Source organism: Triticum aestivum, chromosome 6D, assembly GCF_018294505.1.
Source record: "Triticum aestivum cultivar Chinese Spring chromosome 6D, IWGSC CS RefSeq v2.1, whole genome shotgun sequence".
Classification (NCBI taxonomy): Eukaryota; Viridiplantae; Streptophyta; class Magnoliopsida; order Poales; family Poaceae; genus Triticum; species Triticum aestivum.
The window spans coordinates 62,922,621-62,934,477 of NC_057811.1; positions in this window are offsets into that span (position 1 = coordinate 62,922,621).

The window sequence follows — 11,857 nt, forward strand, 5'->3', positions numbered from 1 at the left end:
CGTTACTTTGCAATATTTGCTAGTAGATGCTTAATTGGTCGCGGGAACAGTGGAAATCTTAGTGCTCCTGATCTTGTCATTTTGTGCCATGCTTTATTTCGTGATACAACGTTCAGCTTAGGTGCTATTATTGCTAAACGATTAAGTCTGAACTGTACAAAGGGCCCCATCTTTGGAGGCATCTTTGCTTCACGCCTTGCTGAACACTTTGAGATCCCTGTTAGGCATTATTAGAAAGAGGAAAAGTTGCTGCCCCCTGTTTTTCTAGATTATAAGAGTATGGTAGCACATGATTTTATTGTTAAAAATAAGAAGAAGATGCTTAAGTAAAATTTGATATTTGATAAAACTCACCGTGAGATTATTACCTTGCATGCACCCTCTTTGTTTAACATACTTTCAGGCACATACCTCATCTTGCCAGAGGCCATTTATGCATACTGGAGGCTGACACAAGCCCCAGAGCCTGAGCCTGAGCAACCACTTGACCCTTACCGGCAGTCTGTTTATCAGTTGGATCCGGAGGAGATCGCCAACCAGTGGCACCCTAAGGACCCTCCTTAGTACACCGGAGAGAGTAGCTTCAATCCATGGGCATAGACCAACTTAGGCCAAAAGCCTAAGCTTGGGGGAGTACGTATTTCTCACCGATATTGCATTCATGTTCACACACTCATTCTAGTTGTCGGTGCTCATACTTTTTCATTGTACTATCCATGCTAGTTTATTTTCTTTTCTAAGCCTTCATCTTGTGTGTTTGAAAAACCTTAAGAAAAATGAAAAAAAATTAGTTATAGCTTTTAGCTAGCTTACTTTCCATGCCTGTAGTAGTAGTAATTGAAAGAAAACCCAAAAAGATTTCTCGTTCTTCTTTTGCTTGTTGGGAGCTTTCCCGTGTAAATAGTTTTATTTCTTTTCTTGTTCTTTGGGGGTCGAGAGGAGAAGACCATGATGAAAATGTTGAGTGGCTCTCATATGCATTATTGTTGATTTAACCAAGAGCCCATATTACCTTGTCTTCTCCCTTGTATTGAATGCTTGCAGATTCCAGCTTAGTCCAATGCACGTGCACTATTATTATTATCCACACCGTTCAGTCGTGTGAGTGAAAGGCAATAATGACGATACATGCACTACAAAAAAAGACACAACCGTGACATTTTGGGCCGAACGAATTTTTTTTCCGTCATACTTATGACACTTCTATGACAATAATTGTGACAAAACCCGGTATCACCATAGATGTGGTGGGCTCCTACTCCTATGACAAAAAATTGGCTTTTCGTCCTGGGCGGGCCGGAGACGCAGCTGCATGACATTCTTTGGGCCATCCATGACGGAAAAAACCGTGGTAGAAGCGAGGGCGAGGAAAATATCTGGGTGTTCCCGGTTACGCTGGGTGGTCAGGGTCGAGCGATGCACGGAGGTTTGCGCGTTTCTCTTGTACACGCACGCGCGTGGGTGTGAGGCATTGAGCTCTAACTGAACCCGAGCGAGGCATTCGCCTACTAAACCCGAGCGATTGCACTGCAGGCTACGCATTACTGAACCCGAGCGATAGACCGATGGGTGTTAACTGAACCTGATCGAGCGATTCCTTCGCTACTGCTACTAACTGAAGCCGATCGATGCTGCCTCTGGATGAACAGTGAGCGTTGCTGGGGGGATGGGGGGGGGGTTGGATGAACAGTTCCCGGTGGGGGTGGATGAACAGGACCTCGTGGTGTTTCCTCTGGATGAACAGGACCCCGATCGATCGAGCTGGTTGGGGCTGGATGAACAGGCCCCCATGGAGGGCTATATGAATAGGACCACCCCGTGGAGGGCTGGATGAATAGTAGATAGTGGAGGGCTGGATGAACAGTAGCCCATGGAGGGGTGGTTGAACAGGAGCCCGTGGAGAGGGCTGGTTGAACAGTAGCCGGTGGAGTAGCGCGCAGTGGAGCCTGGATGAACAGGAGCCCGTGGAAGAACAGTCGCAGGTGGAGGCTGGAGGAGGTCGACGGTGGATGAACAGTGGCCCGTGGAGGCTGGAAGGGGTCGATGGTGGAGATGAACGGTATCCTGTGGAGACCGTTTTGCGGTACGCCACACCCCTCACGATGAACAGGACCCCCGTTTGGACCGTAGCGCTCCAACACAAGCCCGTTTCCTCCGTTTTGCGGTACGCCACACCCCTCCCGATCAACAGGACCCCGTTTCGACCGTAGGAGGTCCAACACAAGTCCGTTTCCTCCATTTTGCGGTACGCCAGACCCCTCCCAATGAACAGGACCCCGTTTTGAACGTGGCCGGTCGAACACAAGGCCGTTTCCTCCGTTCTGTGGTACGCCCGACCTCGTTTCCATCGGCTGTTCCGTCCAAGCCCTCCCGATGAACACGACGACGCATTCCGTTCCAACCCAGCCGGTTGGCTCCCCATGAACACGACGACGACACTGCTTCTCTGTTCCGACCCAGCCATGTACACGAGCCCTGGCCATACGTATGCGCGAGTAGGCGTTCGAGACCCCGCCCATATGTACGTACGTGGCCGTATTTTCTTTCTTGCACCCTGGCCGCTGTACGTACGTGTACATGCTACCTGTGCGCATCTACTACGACACGTGCGCGTCTACATCGACCAGTATGTACGTACACGTTCGTGACTAGAATGACAAGGCTAGTTACGCTTCGACCATGTGGGTCCCAACTGTCAGGCACTTCTTTGCGTGCGAAGATGTAGCTGGTGGGTCCCAGCAGTCAAGGGGCGAATCGTTTTTTTACCCGAACGCACTTCCTTGCGTGCGAAGATGTAGCTGGTGGGTCCCAGCAGTCAGGGGGGAAACGTTTTTTTTGCGAAATATGGTGGCCCGTCCGGTGGGTCCCTGCTATCAGGTGGAGGAATAGTTATTTTGTGCGTAATAAGGAGGCACTTCCTTGCGGCCGCCGTGGACCCAACTGTCAGCCTCTCCATGTACAGTACTCTTCCGATGGAAGTTGTTCCTTGACCACGTTGACCACGCCGCGCCGAGAGCACCAGGGCGGTGGACGACGGCGAGGCCTAGGAAGGGGACGACGCGGAGCCGGGGAAGACGCGACAGTGGAAGCCCACGCGGAGAGGAGTACGAGGGTTCACTGGTTCTGCTGTGGTGTGAGGTTGCCGTCGCCACAGAATAACAGGGGGTGTGGGTGAGTGGAGGGATGGCCTGGCCAGCGGTGGGAGTAGTAGGGGCGGTGAGGCCTCCGCGGCAGCACAGCCGGCCACGGGAGGCAGGAGCAGGCGGCACGACCGGCGCTGCTTTGGGCGGCTGGAGCAAGAAGACCAGAGGTTGAAGAAGCACGACGGCCGTTGGATGGACATCGTATGGTCACTATAGCTAGAATCGTTTATATTGACTAAGTTGACAAAGCCCTTGGTACGCGTCAACTTAGTAGGCCCACAGGTCAGCGTCCGAAACGGTGCGCCCCAAATGTCAGTGGGAGGAATCTTTTTTTTGGGCGGGTGAAGCTAGAATATCCGAGATTGAAGAAGAAGCACGGCACCCATTGGATGGACATCCTACGGCCACTGCTGCTAGAACCGTGTGTTGACTATAAGTTGACAAAGCCTTGCATACGCGTCAAATCTCTTTTTTTGAGGGGACACGCCAACTTAGTAAGGCCACAAGTGTGTGGCAGAGAACTTATAGCCCATTTGAGATTTGTAAGAATGTTCAGCCAATTTTTGAATTCTAATGGAATTTATTATAGCCCATTTACAGTTTGTTAAAAGTACAACCCATTTGAACCAACCGTTCAAAACAGAAATCAATAAAATTTCCCACATTTTGATGGGATTCGAAATATTTTTATCCCGAAATTTCTAGTCAGATTAAATACAATTTCAATATAAATTTATATTACGTAAAAATCCAACGAAAAATTGCGCTCGCAACAATTAATGAAATTAAAATTTTCAATATCCAAAAACAATATTTTATAAAGTAATTACGTGTTTGGTGCATTTTTCGTAGTTACTGCCCAGTTTTTATAATTACATCCCATTTGTTAGTTTTTAAAGCCCATTTTCTTGTTAAGCCTAATGCATCCCTCCTAGGAAAGATTTGCATCCCAGCGGGGCGGAGAATAACAACTTGACCTTGCCTGGGTATTCCTAAAAAAAGTCTAGCTAGGCTAGCCATTTTCAGCTTGAAAAAATTTAATATCTAGGCTGGATATCTGGCCTAGGCTAGACGGGCCACAACCCGCCCAGTTAATACCTGCAGCGATGTTTTCGTTGTTATTTAGAGGAGAAAAATTAATATATGGGCTAAACATCGTCCAAGAAAAACTCTGCAGTGCTCACACCTCAAAAACACAAATACTGCTCGAGCTGCTTAGTCCCAGCTGTCGGCCGCTTCTTGTGCAATTCTCTTGTTTATTGACTACATAGGTTGACAATGGTGTGGGACCGTGATGTCAGGAAACCAGGAGGAAGCAAAAAATACATTTTTATATATCAATAAGGAGGCACTTGCGTACGTGTGGCTATGGCCCTGGTGGGTCCCCACTGTTATCCTCTCCAAGTAAAGTCATCTCCTCATCCTCATGTCCGTTGACCATGTTGACAACGCGAGACGGCGGCGCCACGGTGAGCGCAACAACTCAAAGGACGACGGAGAGGGCCTCGCGGGCCCTACGGATGGTCTGATACAACGCCCGCCACTCATTCAGGAAGCTAGGATCATAGGGCCACATGTCCGCGACGGCATTGTCGTTCACTTGTTCACCGGTGCTCGTTGAGGAGACGGAGGTTGCAGCACAGGTCCTCCTGCGCTTGTAGCTCTTCCGCCATTAGGGCGTCGAAGTGCGGCCACACCTGCTCTATGGTGAACACGGCATGAACCGGCTTGGACAGTGGCGCCGGCTCCTGGTCGGAAGCTACGTCCATCGTCTGATTGTCGTCGCTCAGCTCGGCGATCCAGCATGTCCGGCTGCTGGACCGACCCGCTGCCAAGCACAAGTCTGACTGCCCTGGCCCACCCAGACCGCCTCCCTTGCCCGCTCGCGCTTTCGCCCGAAACGGTCAGCGCCGCCCTATTGGGGATCGTACCAATAATTCAAAATTTTCCTATGTGTCACCAAGATCAATCTAGGAGATGCTAGCAACGAGAGAGAGGGAGTGCATCTTCATACCCTTGAAGATCGCTAAGTGGAAGCGTTACAAGAACGCGGTTGATGGAGTCATACTCGCGGCGATTCAAATCACGGAAGATCCGATCTAGCGCCGAACGGAGGGCGCCTCCGCGTTCAACACACGTACAGCCCGGGGACGTCTCCTCCTTCTTGATCCAGCAAGGGGAGAGGAGAAGTTGAGGGAGAACTCCAGCAGCACGACGGCGTGGTGGCAATGGAGCTCGTGGTTCTCCGGCAGAGCTTCGCTAAGCACTACGGAGGAGGAGGAGGAGGAGTTGGAGGAGGAGAGGGCTGCGCCAAGGGAAGGGTGTGGCTGCCCTCCCACCCCTCACTATATATAGGGGGAAGGGGAGAGGGGGCCGACCCCTCTAGATGGATCTAGAGGAGGAGGCGGCGGCCAGGTGAAACCCTAGATGGGTTTGGGCGCCCCCACCCCCTAGGAAACTTGCCCCCCAAGCCGAGAGGGGCGGCTGCCCTAGGGGTGGCGCCCCCGCCTCTCCTGGTTACGTGAGAGGGGTTGGGAGGGGCGCACAGTCCCTTAGTGGGCTGGTTTGCCCCTTCCCCTTGGCCCATAAGGCCCCCCAACGCTTGCCGGGGCCTCCGAAACCCCTTTCGGACATGCTGGCCATAGCCTGGTACCCCCGGAACAATTCCGGACTCCAATACCCTTCGTCCAATATACCCATCTTCACCTCCGGACCGTTCCGGAGCTCCTCATCATGTCCGGGATCTCATCCGGGACTCCGAACAACCTTCGATAACCACATACTATTTCCCATATCAACTCTAGCGTCACCGAACCTTAAGTGTGTAGACCCTATGGGTTCGGGAACCATGCAGACATGACGGAGACACCTCTCCGGCCAATAAACAATAGCGGGATCTGGATACCCATATTGGCTCCCACATGTTCCACGATGATCTCATCGGATGAACCACGATGTCGGGGATTCAATCAATCCCGTATTCAATTCCCTTTGTCTATCGGTATGTTACTTGCCCGAGATTCGATCGTCGGTATCCCCATACCTCATTCAATCTTGTTACCGGCAAGTCTCTTTACTCGTTCCGTAACGCATGATCCCGTGGCTAACTCATTAGTCACATTGAGCTCATTATGATGATGCATTACCGAGTGGGCCCAGAGATACACTACAAAAAAATGCACTTCCGTGATGATACGTGTTTGTCACAGTAGGTCGCGTTTTCTGTCATGCATGTACATCCATGACAAATTTATGACAGAATCAAGATAGTCATACCTGTGCTGTCGTAGAAGTGTTCCATGACATTGCCAAAATTATCATCACGGAAGTGTCCAATTCCATGACGATAAATCGCGTGTCACAGAAGTGCTTTCGTCAAGGGTGATCGACACGTGGCATCCACCGTAACGGAACGCCATTAAGCTATCGGGTCGGATTTTGGATCCGATAACCCGTTAACAGCCACGACCAGTGCCAATTTTCCACGTGTAAAATTCTCATTGGCTGACTGATCCATGCGTCAGCTCCACGTTGGCCCAGGTGTCACTCATCCAACGGTCGAGATGGGCCTATGATATGTTGACATGTGGACCGGCCCAAAAGTGGCCCACAAAGTTTAAATGGGCCGGCCCAACTGAAGGCCCATAAGATTTAGCGGACCATAATGGGCCGGCCCAGCTAAAGGCCCACAAAATTTAGCGGACCATAATGGGCCGGCCCAGCTAAAGGCCCACACGATTTTGCACACCATAATGGGCCGGCCCAGCTAAAGGCCCATAAGATTTTGCGGACCACAATGGGCCGGCCCAGCTAAAGGCCCACAAGATTCTGCAGGCCATAATGGGCCGGCCCAGCTAAAGGCCCAACATTCTCTGTAAAATCGGCCCGTCAACGGCCTGTCCTAAACTTGTCATCAACGCGGCCCATGGTCACTTCTGGCCCGTTAACAGTCCGCTAAGTAATTGGGCTGAATTACAGCCCGGTGTATTTCCGGCCTGTTAAAGGTCCGGCTTCATTTGGGCCCATTTACAAGCCATCAAAACTTTCGGCCCATAAACGACCGTGAAGGATTTGGGTCATATTCGGCCATGTCTGACATTCGGCCTGTTAGAGGCCCACTATAGCTTTGGGCCACTTTCGGCCTGTTGTCATTTTTGGCCTGTTAACGCCGGACGTAAACCATGGGCCATATGTGGCCCAATGTCATATCGGGCCCATTAACGGCCCATATAAAAATGACGATAATCTAGCCCGACCGAAGTTCCGGCCTGTTAAAGGCCTGTGTATTAGGTCGGCGCATTTACGGCCAGTCCGAATTTCAGCCTGTCAAAGGTCCGCATCGTGAATGGGCCACCATTTTGGCCTGCTAAGTCCAGTGGGTTATTTGGCACAATCAGGGCCCAATCTCACTTTCGGTCTATTAAAGGCCCATGTTTTTTATGGGCTCGAGATATTTACACCTGTAAACGGCCTATTTTTACTGAGGGCCCAAATTATGTTTACGCCTGTTAAAGGCCCACTATCGGCACATGCCTACCAGAAAAATATCAAAGCTTATGCTGATTTAGGCCAAGATATTTTTAGTGGGCTACATGCCAATTTCGGCCCGTAATCATTTTTAGCCCAATTGGAATGGGCCCGACGAATGTTGGCATGTTGGGCTCCTACGAAGCTTTCGGCCGAATACATTACTAAGATAAACCTAAACTATACAAAAATAGCGTCGTAATTACTGCAGCCTGAGGCAGCATCATAAATGTTGTATCACAACAAAATAAATTCCAACCATACAACAAAAGGCCTGTTGGCATAAAGTTTACAGTCCTTCCAGATAAAAGCACCATCATATGTATAGAAGCACAGATCATTTGACCTGAGTGCTAATGTTTCAGGCTGTAGAATCTGATGGAGCAGCACGATCTCCACCTTTTTCCGCCATTTCTCTTGAACAACGAAGCGAATGTCTGATAGTCTGGTTTCAAAACCATTCATATCTTGACGACATTTCTCAACCACTATTCTTGTTTTCGAAACAACGTCCATTAGGGATTGGACTTGTGTCTGGAGCACAGATCTATCACTCTGTCTAGCAGGAAGATTTTGTTCAATAGGCGATTTGGACGAGGTTACCTTGACAACCAACCCAGAATTATGCAGGAAGGTGCTTTTTGCACTGTTAGTGGAGAGATACTGACGCACTGCAGCAAGAGGTGACATTGTGCCTGTAGTAGCCTCGTCACCTTCAGGTGGTTGTGGCTGTTCAATCATTTGTTCCATAGCTTCCTGAAAGTTTGAACTTGTAGATTAGTGTACCAGATAAGTTACTAATGAGACAAAAACAAACAAAGTAGGTTAAACGTTTATACATAACTTATTTTGGTGAACTACTGTAATACAGTAGCATGTATTGTAGTGCCAACTACATAATAAAATCACTTTCGGAACATATGTCCATGTAGCATGCCTACTGTATTGTCTATTTCCTCACATTCGTTGACATCTAAGGATAAAGAGACATGGTTTAAAGTAGGATTAACATAGTATGACATCATTCATATTATGGGCAAACAGATATAAAACAAATAGGCTATTTGATCATTGTGTGCGCACGTGAACATAACAACTAGATTACAGATCAAGACCAAAAGAATATCCTTCATCTCTTTTAAACCATGTAAGGTGAAATGATACGTTAAGACAACTGTGAATAAAAGTGAACAGAGTAACTGACATTGGCTGCAAACCAAGTAGTTAAATGAACACATCACAGTACCAATCAGTTCAAGGCAGGAGGAGTAAGGACTTACAACAGCGGCTTGAACTGGTGTGCTCATGCCCTTCATCTTGCTGGTGTGGCAATCCTTGAAGATTTGCACTGCATTCGGTTCAGGTTCTTTTTGGTCCGCACGGGCTTTCCTCTGTATTTGGAACAAGTCAATATAGATACGATAATATGGCACAAAAAAGAGGAAGGAAGTAGCAGCTATTTACAAGAACCTCGCAGTGTGCAATATAGCTACGAGATCCTGTTGTCTGTTGGAATTTCACTTTAGAACGGTTGGTTTTGTTCTTCAAACAGTTAGCCTAGAAGAAGATACACTTGTAAGGTACATACATAAATACAAGTTCAATATGTGGTCTGATCAAATACATATAGCCCACCTGATACTTTGGATCAGACCAGTGTTTAACGAGGGCTGTCCGGTCTTCATCTGTAATATATTCCACTGGAGATGTTTGGGCGATTTCATTGTTAGCCTTGCCTTCAAAGTGAGATTTTCTAAGGTGGTACCGATACTGTCGTAGAGCAGACTGAAAAACATGAGTGCATGTTTGTTTAGTTGCATCATCTTTTGGATCCAACTTGAACCTCATCTGTTGAAAAAAGAATGTGAGTCTTATTAGGAGGAAGCTAGAACGTATGGGACAGAGCAAGACAATATTACTAATTGCGATGAATAACATTACTTACGGATAAATGGTCAAGGAAGGTGTTAAACTGGGTATTGTCTTTCTCATTCCTGTACTGGATCCATGTTGGGAGGATACGTGCATGACACCTAACAACAATGGCTGCCTCTGATACTAACTTGGCTGACTCTGTAGCCTCACGTGGCCTTTTTAAACCTGCCTCAAAATGGATCTCCATTCTTCCTCCTTTAGATTTTGTTAATCTGTCAAGCATTATCCCTGATGTCTATTTCCGCTTGCGCCGTGGTGCTAGTTCAACAACGAATATGGATAGTGTTAGTGTACATCAAACTGTGAGAGTACATATAAAGGAGCATGCAACTGCAACTTGACTCGGTCAGGTACCGTCTTGGTGTTGATGCTCATGAGGTTCATCTGATCTTGCCAAGTCCTGTTGTGCCAGCAGTGCTTCAGAAGTAGTGTTAGGTCTGAAGGCAGCTTGGGAACTGGCCAGTTCCGGAGCAAACGAACGAGTAACTGGTTGAGATGCTGGTACAGTTGAAGCGGATGTTGCAGCTAGTGGAGCAGGTGATACTGTGTTTGTAGATTTAGCCGGTGGACTTGGACCTTCTACTGCACTATAAGTACCAGCAGAATCTCGACGGCAGAACCTTTTCCGTTTCACCCGACAGGACTCCCTACTATATTATTTTCCTTGCTCTTTTTTGACTTTGCCATGTCAAGCTGTACCCACAACACAAAAGAATAAAATCACTCTTCAGAACTCATTGATGCATGATACAGACAAGCAATACTTTGATGTAAGACAACCGTATGAGGATGGAATATGTAAGAAAAATAGGACGTCATGACATATTCACAGCTACGATGTGCAAACTAAGCAGAAGGATTTTCAAGAAAATAGAAGTAATGCAAGCTAGACACCATATGAAAGATGCAACCAATGTTACTCTGCCAAGTTAAAAGTGTCTTGTCATAAGTGGCAATTCGAAACATCAGAAGCAGTACAACATAGAAATCAATGCAAGATGCAACCACTATCAAACTGCCATGTTAAAAGCGTCCAATCATGAGTGACTGATGCGGGATACACAACAGCAGTACTTTGATGTAAGAACATGGTATGATAGATAGATGCAGTGTATTCTAGACACAGAAAGCCATGTCATATGCACGTGTATAACGTATAAACTCAGCAGGCGCAATTTAATCAAAATAGAAGAAATAAAGGCTAGACAACATATGCAACATGAAACCAATTATCACACTGTCAACTTAGAGCAAGCACCTGCGATGGTGGAGTACGGGAGATGAACTCATCATGTAGACTTGGGACTTCAACTTCATTAGCAGTAGCAGTGGCAAATCTAGAGAGTCTCTGTTTGCGTTGGTGCGGAGGAGCACCAACATCCCCTAACTTACTCTTTTCCTTCCTATTTTCTGATATTGCCTTATGAAGTCAAAACCACAAGAAGATGAATAAAATTAGCTCTGCATAACTGGTTGATGCATGATACAGACGAACACTACTTTGATGTAAGGCAAGCGCAGGATAGGAGGATGGAATATATACAAAAAAAGATAGCGTTTCATATTCACACGTACGATAGGAGGATGGAATATGTATGAAAAAACAGTAAGCGGAAGGCATTTCAACAAAATTAGAAGAAATGAAAGCTAGGCACCATATGAACATGCAACCAATATCACTCTATCAGGTAAAAAGTGTCTCGTCATAAGTGCCATTTCAAGAAATTAGAAGCAGTACAAGCTAGAAGAAAATGCAAGATGCAACCTACATCACAGTCCCAAGTTAAATGTGTCTTATGGGTAAGTGATCGTTGCAGGTATAAGTTGTAAGCTACACAGATGCAATTCAACATAATCAGAAGTAATACAAACTAGACATCATACGGAAAACGCAACCACGTATAACAGTTCCAAGTAAGAGCAAGCACCTGTGATGGTGGAGTAGGGGAGATGTGCTCATCATGTACACGTATGTTCTAGAAACAGGAACATGTGTCATATTCACAGGCATTATGTGTAAAGTAAGCAGATGCAATTCAAGTTAGAAGCAATACAAGCTAGACATCATACGCAACATGCAACCACATATAATAGTGTCAAGTTAGAGCAAGCACCTGTGATGGTGGAGTAGGGGAGATGTGCTCATCATCTACACGGCTACGTTGACTGTCCAGCCTTGTGTTGTCTTGCGAATCTTGTTGGGAGGATGGCGGAGTAGAATCTGTAGAGACCCCCTGTTTGAGTTGCTCCGA